The 14,522-nt window shown below is 37.8% G+C and overlaps 1 long non-coding RNA gene across 1 annotated transcript; it reads left to right on the top strand.

Annotated features, from left to right (window-relative positions):
* Positions 1-5,601: 5,601 nt before the first annotated feature.
* LOC147548936 (uncharacterized) lies at positions 5,602-6,513 on the top strand. Its single transcript, XR_015236731.1, has 3 exons — positions 5,602-5,674; positions 5,754-5,822; positions 6,433-6,513. It is a non-coding gene; the product is annotated as an uncharacterized LOC147548936 (long non-coding RNA).
* The last annotated feature ends 8,009 nt before the right edge of the window (positions 6,514-14,522 follow it).

The following is a 14,522-nucleotide window of genomic DNA, read 5'->3' as shown; positions in this document are numbered from 1 at the left end:
TTTGCTTCCTTAGGTTTTGATAGGTTCATCTCCTCTTCAATAAATACTCAGCTCCCACTTGCTCCTGTCATTCATAATGAAATGAGCTTTTTAGGTATCCTATACCTCAAAAGGAAATAGGATTTAATTGAATCAACTTTTAATAATTTTTACCTTGAGCGAAAACCATGGTTCCGTTCTTTTTGTCTTCCAGGAATTTGGGACAGTTTCTCTTCCAATGGCCTGTACCATCGCAATAGAAACATTTGGAATCAGATTGGGCACTTTTGGTCTTGGCAACTTGTTTGCCTTTCCGTTTGCCCATTTTCTTCTTCTTTCTTAGGTTCAACTACTGTGATATTTTCTTCGGCTGTCTAGAGCATAGCATGTAGTTCCTCTAGAGATTTATCCCATCCATTCATATTGTAGTGTATTCTAAATTGATTGAACCCATTATGAAGTGAATGCAGGATAATATCAGTGGCGAAATCCCGGCCATTGTCGACTCCAAGTCTATTTAGTTTCTCAAAAAGACTAATCATTTTGAAAACGTGTGGCCCTACAGGCTTTCCCTTTTCAAGGCGCATATCCAATATTGCCCTTGAAGTCTGATACCTCTCCATTCTTGACTTCTTTTGGCACAAATTCCTAAGTTGTCGTATCAAGGTATAAGCATCCATTTCAATGAACCTATCCTGAAGGTTAGGTTCCATGGTTGCCAACATGAGGCATATTACCGGTTCAGACATCTTCCGGATATTTCTCTCCTGCTCCTTCTCTTGATCAGTCGATTCTTCAGTGATAATCGGAATAAGTGTGTCTAAGACGTTTGCCTTGTGTTCGGATCTGAGGACGAGTCCCAGATTCCATTCCCAAACAAAGAAGTTGTCTCCATTTAACTTTTCTTTCTCTAGAAGCCACCGTATGTTGGTGGAGTATTTTGACGTCATAATTAAACTACATGTAAAAATGCGAAAGTCACTTAAACTTGTTATCCTGGCATAATTCTTAATTTGCCTATATTATATATTTATTGTCCCCTAAGAATAATATAATTCCAAGATCCCATTCATTCGAGATTAAGCGTACTTTGGCACTGCCCTTAACTCGTTGTCATGGGTGAGTAACATTTTACTGATCAAACTCTTATGATTTTTGGTTGACAAATTTCACACTTGAGTATCAAATTGTCCTTAGCCCCGAAATCCAAAATCCTTTTGCTGACCCGTTGAGAATAACCATTTAGACATGTAGACCTCTTCATAGATCTACCCGTATTGTCCTAAGGTAAAAGATGGCACCCTACTTTGGCAGATCCACCATCGATGAACAAGGGCTCAACAGGTGTCTTAATCTGGTTAGGCTCTACTCAAAATTATTTTTGAGACTTATTACGTAATTTATCAAGTTGTGTTACTGTGAACTCTAGCATAACTAATATGATTTATTACGTAAAAGTTTATGTGGGTTTGCGTAATGATTTATTCAATCTTTGTATAGCCCCTAAAATTCTCATCTTTTAGGTTATTTCTTGTTCGCCTATGGTTCGTTTGGATTCATATCTTTGAACCTCCATTGACTACTCCTACTTGAACCATGATCTCATCGTTCGGTTCGTCAATAGATTCTAAGACCCTATACTCTAAGTATTATTCGGGCACATTCTCTTGTGCTTAGAAACAAGAAACAATTACTTATCTAAAGGTATACTGTTCTACGTAATCACACATTCATACATACAATAATATGACATTCATAATTAAAACAAAGTATGTATCCTAGATACGTTTCTAGGTTTGCTACGTTTCATATAGCTAATCGTGGGAAATAGTGACGTCTCTATGTTTAATGGGCTCTAAAGTTTATTTTCATAACATTCGGACTAAAAGCACATTATGTTTCTTCCTTAATGATTTCCAAAATCAATTCGAGGAAAAACTCTGTTTGGGCCCCCGATGACCCGGGTCAATATAGGAAAAAATATGTTCGGAACCGGGAGAAAAAGGTTTAAAAAAGTCCCACTTAGGTCAAGGCCCAAAAGCCCTTGAGTCAAACTTGAATAGACCTAAGTCAACCCTAGTCAAAGTCTCTTGACTGGTCTCAGATCAATCCTAGACTTTGTCTCGGATCAGCCTAGTCATAGGCCCGCCAGACTAAGAGACAACACGTTCCTGTCGTGCTGTGTCCCTCGGCCAGACGCGTTCTTACCCGGTCAGATGCGTCCTAGACGCGTCCAGACCATCGGGTCTATGGTATACCCTCTCGGATGCTAAGTCCGAGAGATGTTGGAACAGTGAGACGCGTCTCGGGTCGGGACAGTACACAGGCAATCTCGGATGCAAGGTCCGAGATGCCTTATTGTACCACAGTCGCGTCCTAGACGCTTCTGTGCATGGACGGCACGGGCATTCTGCATGGGATGTCTTCTGGACGCGTCCAGATGCGTCCTAGACGCTTCTGGTTGCTCCAGACACGTCCTAGACAGATCTGGATGCTCCAATCGCATCCTAGGTCCGTTTGGAAGCTTCCAGTCGCATCCTAGATGCGTCCAGGGTTTCCGTCCTAGACCGAGACCAACTAGGATTCCCTAGAGCTTGCCCTAGACACGTGAGGGACGTCCGAGACACGTCCTGGACGCGCTGGGATGTCCGAGACCTATGAGTCTCGGACTCCTAGTACGTGTTGGACTGGGATATCCCAGACGCGTCTTTCACGCGCTGAGAGGCCCGAGACCTATGACTCTCGGACTCCTAGTCCAGTCTAGACTAGAAATCCCGGTCCTTCACGGATTGGGATTTCCAGTCCGTGTCCTATCCGGTCTCGGACTCCCAGTCTGAGATGTGCTGGTCCGGCCTGGACGCGTCCTGGTCGGTCCGGCCAGCTGGGTTTTGTTCCAACTGCTTCTTTCATGTTTTCTTACTGTTCCAGGTGCTGTTTGGTCATGTTTTTGATGGATTCATCACCAAATTTTCTAGATTTTAATGATTTTTTATCAAAAACTCTTAACCCTAAAACTAGTTTATGAAAACCCTTTCCAAAAACTAATATTTTTAGTGTTTTAGGTCATCGAATCATATCCAAAAACCTTAATTGAACTGATCAAAACATGATTAAATCTCCATTCAAACACAATTAACACCATTATCTAGTTGTTCAAGTTTGAATCTAATTCGTCTAGTCAAAGATAGTTCATGCAAACGGCTCGTGATGCCACTGTTGGATTTTGAAAGTATCCAATACCACTAATTAACTAGTGTTCTAAGCGGAATCTCAAACATCTATATGTTTAACACTAGATTACCAGGATCTATACATGAACATATCAATGAACCAGAATAGAAAGAAGATTACCTTTAATCGCTTTCTCACGAACTAAATGCCGACCAGTATTCGGAAGATTAGAGCCCCAATTGTTGCCCCTCTCCTTGAGACACCGAGTGTATAACTTGAAATCCCTCCTTCGACTCAGCTAGGACCTTCTTGAAGGTTGAGATGAAGAACTCTTTCTTCTTGACTAGATAATTGAGAAAATTCCTTTCTCTCTTTCAGGCAGCTCTCTCTCTCTCTCTCTCTCTGAGAAGTAGACACTTACCTGTTATGTTAGGTCTTAACTTGTGTGTCTCTTTAGGTTGTCTAATTAGTCCTTATATAGAAATCCCTTGAGTAGGTGTTTGACCCAACCTAGGATTCATAAAGACCTAATTACACTACAAAAACAGGGACTTTTGGCGACGGTATTTAACGACGGTTTTCTAAAAAATTGTCGGTAAAAGTTACTAATTACTGCGGGCACTCGTTTTACTAAGGTGGGTCGTCTTTCCCGTTTGCCCTAGTTTCTCCTCGTCTGCCTAGTTCGAGAGAAGAGAGAGAGAGAAATCTCAGAGATTACGAGGAAAGAGAAATACGCAGAGGGAGGGAGGGAGAGAGAGAGAGATGAAGCTACTGAAGTGTAAACCCTAGAAAAGTCTAACGAAGCTGCTCATGCCGAGGTTTATTGTTTCTCACTCTAGATCATTTGTTCCTCTTTGTATTACTATGAAGTAAGATTAAACCGAAAGAAAAATTTGATGGAATTCATAGAAACTTGTTCATAAAAAGTGAAATCGATTTGATTGTGTCTGAACAAATTAGTTCTCCCTAATCAGACCAAACCTAGGTTTTCTTAGAACAGAAAGAATCCCTCTTCTGCTCAAACAAGAGAGGAATTTTAGGGATTAAAACCCTAAAAATAGGAGAGCAACAAGAGAGGAATTTTGAAATTTCAACTTCAAAATCAATGAAGGTGAGTGATATTTTAGTTTTTTGTTAACTTGAATCATCTTGTTTATTTGAAATCATCTTGTTTCTTAATTTTTTTACTTTTGAAATAATTGAAGTTCAATTAAATACAAATAAAACATACAATTTATGTACTTATATCTTTCTTTCTTAGAAGATGATAAAATTCTATATATGAATCCAAAGTCACTCAAATCTCATCTAGATTCCAATGCTTTCTCGATGTCTTTCTCGATTGTTAATGGGTTAGCTGTTGGCCGTATCGGCTAATAACATGACCCTGTTTATCAAGTGGATACTTAGTGGAGTTCCATTTGATGGTGGCTCCCATTCATCCTGGTTTACTTGATTCCAGAAACCTGTAAATGGGTTGACCACTTGGACAATGTTGCCAAATGATAAGAAAGGGTTTGTGATGTTCATGAAAGTATCTTCTATATTTAGTTCTTTTGATGTTCAATAATACAAAGTTTGAAACCCTAAATGTCAAAGTTTGATACCCTAAATTGTTGTTTAGGCACATTGATCATCATCTGTCTTAATTTATTTGATTTTGGTTTACTAATACAAAGTGCTTCGAATGAAACTTTTATTCGTATTAGTCTGAACTCTAAACTACATCTGGGCTTTGGTTATAATCTTCTCTGTGTTCCAATTTTCGCGGGGGCTCTTTTCCCAACCACTAGTTTCCGTTTACCACAATTGGTAGCTAAAGGAGAAAGGTAGATTCTTCTGTCAATGTTGTACTTGGTTCAGTCTTGTTGAAACTATAAGAGACCAAACAACTTGAAAACACTTGAGATAAGTGGGATTGAGGTTGTGTGAGAGTTTAATGAAAGATTGCTCTTTTTATGTGCATATAGATAGATTAGTTATTAGTTAATAAGAAGCTATTTGTAAAGAATAGCTTGATTTTTGTTAATGTAAAATATAGATATCGTGAAAAACGATATAGAGTTGCATATCTTCCTTTTCATTAGAAATTTCTAATGATTGTGATTTTTCACAAAGATGATTTTTATGGAAGGCTTTTGCTTTAATGAATCAGAATGGATGTTTCCTAGCTCTTCGTCGAAAGGAACTTGAGTTGACCAGGGTATATTCTGGAAGGGTTTCAGTACCAAGTAATTCGGGACTTTTTCGTGTATCTACTTGTGTGTGAACTTTAAATGATTTATGGCTCAAATTTATATGCAAATGATGAAATGAAGTCAGTATATCTGCTTGTGTGACTTTTAACAAAAAAAAAAGTATATCTGCTTGTGTGTGTGTTCATTTTAGTTTGTGAATTAGGACAGAATTCTACAGTATAAAGTGAAGAATCAACTCAAAACAACAAAATGATTTATTGAAGATGCTAGCTGAGAAGTTCGCACACATAGAAAATGACTGTTTTGTCGGCGAAAATGCTTTAAAGGTATGGATTTTTTACATCAAAATTACTAGTAACAACTACTTCGCTAATTTTACATTTTAACTATTGAATATCTTTGTAGGACTCTCGAGATTCATCACAAGCACCAACTTCACTCAACTGAAATGGAACAACAAATTGTCGGTTACAGGTAAACTCATTTCTCTTTCTCTCTCTCTCTCTCTCTCTCTCTCTCCACTTTCTTACTTGCCTTCTCAAACTGAAATGAAACAACAAAGGAACTATTTTTCATATTTAATGCCATTACCAGCATGTATATCTTTTAGAGTAGATAAATTAATAAATGGGCATCAACTATTGACAACCAGCATGTATAATATGAGCTACCTCTTTTCAGATTATGTTTATGGATATGGATGATTATCTCACTGAATTCTTTAAGCTACATATTATTATAGGACAATACTTGTTCATACTTGTTTATGGATACAAATCTATCACTTATATCAGCTTATGCCTGTTAGTCTCACTACGAAAAGAAAAACAAAAGAGTCAATAAGATCAAATTCATTTGTCTAATGGTTTAGATTCCTCCCTTTGTCCTTAATTTTTAAGAACATAAGGAGGTAACTTCATTTTAGCTTTGCTATCCTAGTTTTCTTAAGTTGTTTAGGCTTAATCCTTGACCTTCTTGTTTTTCCTCATCCGTAAACCTCCTGTTCCTATTTATTCAATTTCGTATAACAGTTCATATTCCAGTTATAGAGTGATAACTGGATTGTTTTTGTCTTATTTTCCAGTTATAGAGTGATAACTGCATTGCTTTCATGATGACATTCTTCATCGGGTTTGACGTACCCATCTTTTGGCCAATACTGCACATGATCAAATACAAACATGTTCCTTTTTCACTAGGCAAACAGGTAAGATCTTTGTCTTTCTAATATGATTAAAAATTGCTACAAGATTGTGCCTCTGTCGTTCAGATTGTAATCTTGTCTGCAGTGGTTCATTTAAACTCTATCTGATTTTGTGATTGAATCTGATACTCCATGCCTCGACCTATTACTCAATGCTGAGAACTATAATTATATTATTTCTCATAGTTAATAATGTTGTTGTGGCGAGTCATTTCATTACAGTTATTATATATCGTTAAATGTCAGAATCATAATAGGTTGTTACTGCTCACTCTTTTGTAATTGATTTTATTGTTCGAATACTGCAACTCCTTGCTGTTTCTACCTGTATAGGAACTAGAATTCTATGGATGATTCTAATGTTTATCTTGTTTTATCACATCTTAGGTATAAGCTTGACAACAGAACAATGTTCTTCCGGTAAAGATAAAGAAGATGGAGACAAGGTAAAGATAAAGATAAAGATATTGGACGTTGGTGGAATTCTATTATGATAAACCTTTTGTATCAATCTTAGGACTTCTTTCGTGTTTGTTTTCGCAATCGAAACTAGAAGAAATGTTGTAATGTTTTGTGGCTGATATTATAGTATTTTGACAGATTTGTAAATGTTTTAGATTCCAAATAGGAGGGTCAATTTATTGTTTCGAAATACAATTTTTTTTTTAGAAAATCAAAACTTATCACCGACGGTTTTCTGCCGTCGCAACTTTGTAGAAGCGACGGTTTTTCGGTAAACAAACCGTCGCTAATAATCACGTTTAGCGGCGGATTTACAAACCGTCGCTACCAACTGTCGCCAAAAGTATCCCCGACGGAGGCTTCCACGACGGTTTGTGTTTCGTCACTAAAGAGTTTCGGCGACGGTTTTCTTACATTACTGACGGTTTTAAGCCGTCGCTAAAAGTCTCCATTTTTGTAGTGTTAGAAGTATTTTCCCAAAATACCCTTTTAGGGGTCCCTCAGTGTGGCCGGCCAACATAGCCCCTTTATGGGCTTCCTTGGTCGGCCCACTTAGGGCCTAACCGGCCATAAGATGGCCGGCCCCTTGCTTAGGTCGACCATCACATGGCCGGCCCACCTAAAGCCTTCCCGGGTCTTCCTTTAAGACCCGGAAATTTGTATCTTTGTTCGGACTCCTCCGAACTTATTGGACTTACTAATAATGGATCCAATCCACTTATATGCCAGTCTATTACTAGTCAATTCTCTCCGTTCAAACCATCACTCTTATGTGTAACCCTTGTAGGATCCGGTCTATGTTACCCGCGGATTACCGAAGTTATCCGACGATCGTAGTTGGCTTCTAGCTAAGCGTTACGCCCCTAATTGGACCGGACTAATGATCTTCCGAGTAAGGTCATCATGATCCTATTCGCCAAATCGTACGCATTGACATCTTGGTCGAAGGACATTCCTTCGGAAGGATACCATTCCTTCAAACCGAGAGAATATATCCTTCAATTCCGAGTTCAGACGGGAAAGTTATAAAAGAAAGAAGTCCGATGGTATTTGAGTCCTTTGTGAGAATTTGAAGATGTAGAGACAAGGATGGAGGCACCCTCTTGGTCTCTAAATCAAAGCCCAAAACAAAGTCCGAGCCCAAGAGCCCAAAGAAGAATGACAAGGAAAGATTTTATGAGCACCCTCTCTTTATGGATCCAAGTCAACAAAGTCTAAAGAAATTGACTAAGTCTTGACCTAGGGTTTTAGTAGTAAAGGATCTACTATTCATCATCTTCTCCACGAAGATACCAAGGGAGAGAGAGAAAAGGAGGCTAGAGTTTCTCCATAAAAAATCTAGGGTTTAAGTTACTTGAGGGTTTGCCATAGAGAAGAAAGAGAGGGGAAGGAGACCGGCCAAAGCTTGGCAGGCCAAGCTAGGCAGGCCAAAGCTTTGGCCGGACACAAGAGTTCGGGAAGGGCGGCCGGGAGCAAGTCGCGACCACAAGAGCTCCGGCAGCAGCAACATAGAGCACGGAAGGAAGCTTCCACGAGAGCCGCAACAGCAACCCTGCAGCCCGGAACAGAGCTTCTGCAGCTCGGACGGCCAGCTGCTGCAATAGCAGCTCGGGCTGTGTTGCTCGTTCTCGAGCTCGGACTACGGCAGGCACATGGGACAGGAAGGATGCCTTCACGGGACGCATCTGCAGTTCGGATCAGCAAGGGACAGGATGCGCCGGATTTTCAAGCATTTTTGGCCGGAAACTTGGCCGAATTTTGTTGCTTTCCATACAACCTTCTTGGTCCGAAATCTTAGGGTTTTTACTCCCCATCATCTTGGCTTGCTTCCCAAGTGGTTTGATTTGATTTTGGTTGAACATTGCTACAGAGAGAAAGCTAGGGTTTAGCTTTAATGGAGGTTGAGTTCTAAATGGAGAAGATGATGACGGTCACTATGGGGAACCCATAAATTTTCTAAGAGGAGATCAGATGCACCTTAACTACTCATATTTTCCGACGATCTTAGCTTCTAACCACATCGAAAAAGGGGGATTCTCTTATCATCTTCTTGTCATTTGTTATTCATTCACCATGTTTAGCTAACTTTAGTGTGTCGATTATATGGGATGAAATGTGATAAATGTTATTATTATGTTTTATATGATTTGATGTTTTGATTATAAATTGATGTTCATTTGATTCGATTATCGTTTCGATCGTATTTTCATGTGTCTTGTCAAGCACTTCACATAGTTAATAGATGAAACGAAGTATTCGATATTGATCGTAGTCTAAGTCATAATTTAATGTGTCTTGTCATGCACTTCACATAGTTAGGCGACTAGATAACACTTTTGATGTCTCAGGATTAACCGATTAAGACATTTGTATGACTAAGTATGATCCTCGGATATACGTAGTACTTAGAGACATCTACTTTTAGGAGCCAATCATTGATAATACTTTGGAACATTAGATCGGACTACACATAGTCGTAGGTTTATCATATCGGATTCCCGAATCGGCACCTCTCTCACTTATTTGCCTCCCGACTCTTCTCTCGAATCTCTCTCGCCTTTTACTTAAATTATTTAGCTAGTTTTATTGGTTTTCTTTATTTCTTTTAAACCAATCAAAAACCCAAATTGACACCTTTTCTTTTTAATCTAAGATAGTGAGTGACTCGTAGACCAATGGGCTAGACTCTCCCGGTACCCGGACTACCACCTATCCTTGGATCGACTCCGGTTTTCCCAGTCACTACTTGATACCTCCGCTTGGGTGTGCAACTTTTTCGGGTGCATCAGGTATCAATTGATGGATTAATATCATTTGAATATCAACACAATCATAGGCAAACAAACATTAGTAGAGAATGCCAATGTGTTCGGGGAATCACTCAAAACAAACGTGTTAATAGGCATGGGTTAAGAACGACGTAGTACTACAACGTGATGACAATTCATGAGATGAACGTAATAACTTACCCCCATCGAGACAACTGAAGGAGTTGAAGGAGATGTCCTTCGACCAAGGTGACAATGCGAACAATTTTTTGGCTAGGAAAATTGATGAAGAAGATTAGCAAGTCCGGTTGATTTAGGGGTCGTGGAGTTTAAGCTAGAAACCAACCACGATCGTCGAATTACGAAGTAATTCGCGGCTAACTTCGACCGGATCCTACAACGGGTACACATAAGAGTGTCAATTTGATCTAGGATATGACTAGTGGGAGTGAGATATAATAATGGGAATGTCCCATAAATATATCTCATAGGCCTAAAGAGAAATTAGGCAAAGATAGTACAAAAAGCTCAAAAATGGGGTTTTGGGCCTAAACCGATGCGGGCTCTTTTAGGGCTCGGATTGGGCTGATTTTTGGAGGGACGTTTCCTGACAATTTTAGGGCTCGGATTGGGTTTTGGGCCTAAAGCTCAAAAATGGGGTTTTTGGGCCTAAATCTGACAATTTTTGCTGGGTTTGGACGTCATCTCCTCAGGGAATTGAGAAAATATCAACTAGTTGCTATTTTCGATAATTTCCCTAAATCTTATTCTAAAGGGTATTTTAGGAAACCTAAAAGGAGGTGGATTCTTATTAGGGTTCTATATAAACACTCTTAGGGTAGAAAATAAGGTGTGGAATTTCTCTCTAAGCTTTCTTACTCTACCACATCAAGTAGAGAGGAGAAAGTGAGCATTCCCATTACTATCTATCTATCTAGTCAAAGAAGAAAGGTGTTATTCTCCCAACCACCATTGTTGTGCTACCTAACAGAAGGTGGGAGATCAAGTCTATTGCTCGAGTCCCAAGTAGAGGAGCTACGTTTGAAGCTCTTGGTCTTCTCAAAAGCAATTGGAAAGGTTCGAGGGAAAAACTAGCTTATAAGGTATTCATCTTCTAGTTTTGCTTAGTATAATTATGGGCTTATGCATGTGATCCTGGGAATACTAATTTAGACATTAGATGTCTTATTTCCACCATTGACATTAGTATAAGGGTGTAAAACCCTACAACAACAACATATGTGATGAATGTAGAGTAAAAGCAGAGATACCATTATTCAAAGGATAATTATTTATTGAAGACTTTTTCAATTTGATTCGTGAAGTTGTGCGACAAAAGGAGATGATGTCACAAGTTCCAGATGAGAAGCTGGTTATAATCATCGCATGCATGCAGACTTAAGGGAAGTGCATCGTTTTGGTGAGATCACTTACAAAGAATAGGATACACCGATGAAAAAAGTTGTTCACCAAGGGATTTATCCAACCACACATGAGTCCATATGTAGTACTCACTTTACTAACACGAAGGAAAGAGGGTACATGGAGGATGTGCATTGATTGCGAAGCTATCGAGTAGATATCTGTTAAGTACAAATTTCTTGTACACTGTCTGGGCGACATGCTAGATAAGTTGGAGGAATCTAAGGTCTTTTTCGAAATTGACGTAAGAAATGGTTATCATTAGGGGTCTGTTTGATACGTGAGAAAAGTGGGTATACAAAAATCAGTTATCCACTGTTTGATTAGTACTCTGAGTAGGAAACTCGACTTCTTGTAAGAAAAAAAAGTGTGAAAAAAGGTCAAAAATTTTACCACCTTTGAGATGGGAAAATTGATTTCTTACTCACTCTCTAAAACTTGCGCTCTCTCTCTTCACATTAGGGCATTTACGTAATTGTCTCTCATCATCTATCTTCAATGTTGGATTGCTCGACTGCTTGGAGAAATTCCTACTCTTCAGTTCGATCAATCTTTTGATCTCATCATGTAAATAGTTTGATTCCTTTTGAATCTTTCGATCTCATCATGTAACAGCTTTAACGATTAAGATCCCATCATGTAAAATCTTCCGATAATCCAAACTTCAATGGTTCCTCAACATCAATAAGCTCCCAAAGTTTAATATCTTTTCATGATTCAGATCTATACCCTTCTTTAAGATTATGTTCTATCATCGACGTCGAATGTGATATGTTCGCCCGCCATTGATTAATGTAGAAAACACAAGAAAAAAAATCAATAATTTTAGATCAAGGTTAGGGTTCTTGTTGTTAACAATGGTTTCTGAAATCCTAACTACCAAATACCAACCCTTTACTCTTTATCTCCTTCACAATAATGCAACTTAAACCTCTAACTAGATCCATTTGATGAAGGGAGACCCTTTTAGATTTGGGAAATTTTTGTTTGAGTTGAGTTCTAATAATTCATCTATTTGTTTGAGATGAGTTATGAGATTTGGGCTTTTTAGCTCTAAGATGGTAATTTTAGAGAGAGGATCAGGAAGATGTGAATATTAGGAAGAGATAGTAGATGAATTTTAGAGATAAAACAAGGAAGATGATGGCTATTATAGAGAGAATCAGGAAGATGATGAATTTAAGAGATAGAGTCGGGAAGATGATGAATATTAGAGATAAAAATGGGAAGTTGATGAATTATTTAGAAATAGAACCAGGAAGAAGGACCAAGAAAATTTTAAAGGCACCACAGAAAATAATTGTATATAACTTTCTAAAGGCACCCCACGATTTCCTGCTCCCGTACCAAATTCTTAAAAAGTCAATTCACATATGAAAATAATTGTTTTCTTTCCCATCACGTATCAAACTGACGCAGCGGAAAATTCCAGAAAGAATTAGAACTTCGTCTAAAACTTTAAAACCTAGAAAAGAGTCTTAGAACTTCGTCTAAAGACTATAGAACCAAAATAAAGAACAAGTAATACTAAAATACTGAAGTTTTATTGATTTTTTTGAATGACAAACAACTCTTAGATCCCCCTTTATATAAACTTAGGGTTTCCTTAACCTAATCAAACTCAAATAATAATTTCTAATAAATAAAATACTACTTTCCTAAACCAAATCAAATTCTAATAACAATATCTAAATAAATAAAATACTAGAATCTAAAAGCTAAAAGGTTTCCTAAAAATATAAAACTGTTAAAAATAATAATTCTCTACGAACAAAAATATTATACTACTAAAATAACAAGATTTTAAGATATCCAATATACTTGGAATATCTCATGAAAATCTCCCTGCATCAGTCTCCTCCACTTCAAAGAAACTCGCCTCGAGTTTACTGATTGATTGGAAGGTTGTCTTGAATGGTACACCCATGAGAAAACTTTGTCGTGAATTGTGCATGGGAATCACCAAACTATCAGATTGGACGGGAGACTTTATTAAGTCACAAAAAATTTTCTGACTATAATTGTGATGTGATTCATACTCCCTTTTCACTCCAAATATAAACTTGTATAGATCATGAGTATAGTGATTGAAAATTACGAACTTCGATGAAGACTTTCTAATAAAATTACTTATCAATCCATGTGAAACAATTTGAGATTCGCAAAATTCTAAGAACGGATCTTCGTATAAAGGAACTTCAATTGGACTAATGTCTGACTTCCGAAGTTTTTCACCTTCCTTTGATTCAACTTCTTGAACAACATCCTTTGTCTCAATTTCCTGAACAACGCCCGTTGTCTCAATTTCCTGAACAACTTCCTTTGAATCAATTGGTTGAACCACTTCCTTTAACTCAATTTCTTGAATAATTTCTTTAGAAATAAATTCCTTACCGTGTAAATTAGTATCAGGAGACTTATTTGTGAACACAATAATGTTAGATTTTGATTTGTGAGTAATATTACTTGAATTTTCTATGCTCACAATTTGTGGTGGTTCAACATTCTCTAAGGGAGCTGTTTTTACCTTTTTAATGTTTAAGTGAGGTTGTTCTTCCCTCCGAAATCCAAACTTCCTATATTCCCGTTCCTGAGCTTCAATTTTTAGGGCTAAGTTGTACGCCTCCTGAATTGTCCATATTGTAGCTATCCCCACTTTTTCTCGCAAACTAAATTTTAATCCGCTTAAAAATCGATTTGCTACAACATCTTCATATTCTATAATGTTCTCCATATTGTTTCTTTGAGCCAATTTTGAAAACTCCTCATAGTACTCACTCACTGAACGCAACCCTTGTCTACAGTTTTGGTATATCCTTAACAAGTGTTGTTGATAATCAGGAGGTAAGAACCACTCCTTCAAGTTCTCTTTCATAGACGGCCAACTCTGAATTGGAATCCTTCCTTGTCTCTTCCTTAGAAGTTGTAATTGATCCCACCAATCTGCAGCACTCCCTCTAAGTCTATAAACAATGATTTTAACTATCTGCTCATTGAGAATAGTAGCACACTTATTAATGACATGTCGTTCGACCTTATCTAGCCAACCGAAAAACTCTTCAATAGTTGAATACCCATCGAAAATTGGTATTTCTTCGTTGATCTTATACTCATTATACTCTCTACGTGGGTACACTTGAACTGAAAAACTGTTACCATGATAGTAATTCTCCATATTGAGTGATTGATAACAAACTAGAAAATACTAATAATAATCTGATTCTTCTTTCTTTCTTTTTTTATTTTTTTTATTTTTTTTTATTTTAAACCAACTTTAGATGCATCTTTGGCAAATCCATCGATGTGTTCTAAAGTGAT

This window comes from Eschscholzia californica, unplaced genomic scaffold (genome assembly GCF_041429995.1).
Source record: "Eschscholzia californica isolate CP2 unplaced genomic scaffold, dmEscCali1.0.p SCAF_3, whole genome shotgun sequence".
Lineage (NCBI taxonomy): Eukaryota > Viridiplantae > Streptophyta > Magnoliopsida > Ranunculales > Papaveraceae > Eschscholzia > Eschscholzia californica.
The sequence above is the reverse complement of the archived record's forward strand: the minus strand, read 5'-3'. Positions and strand labels throughout refer to the sequence as shown.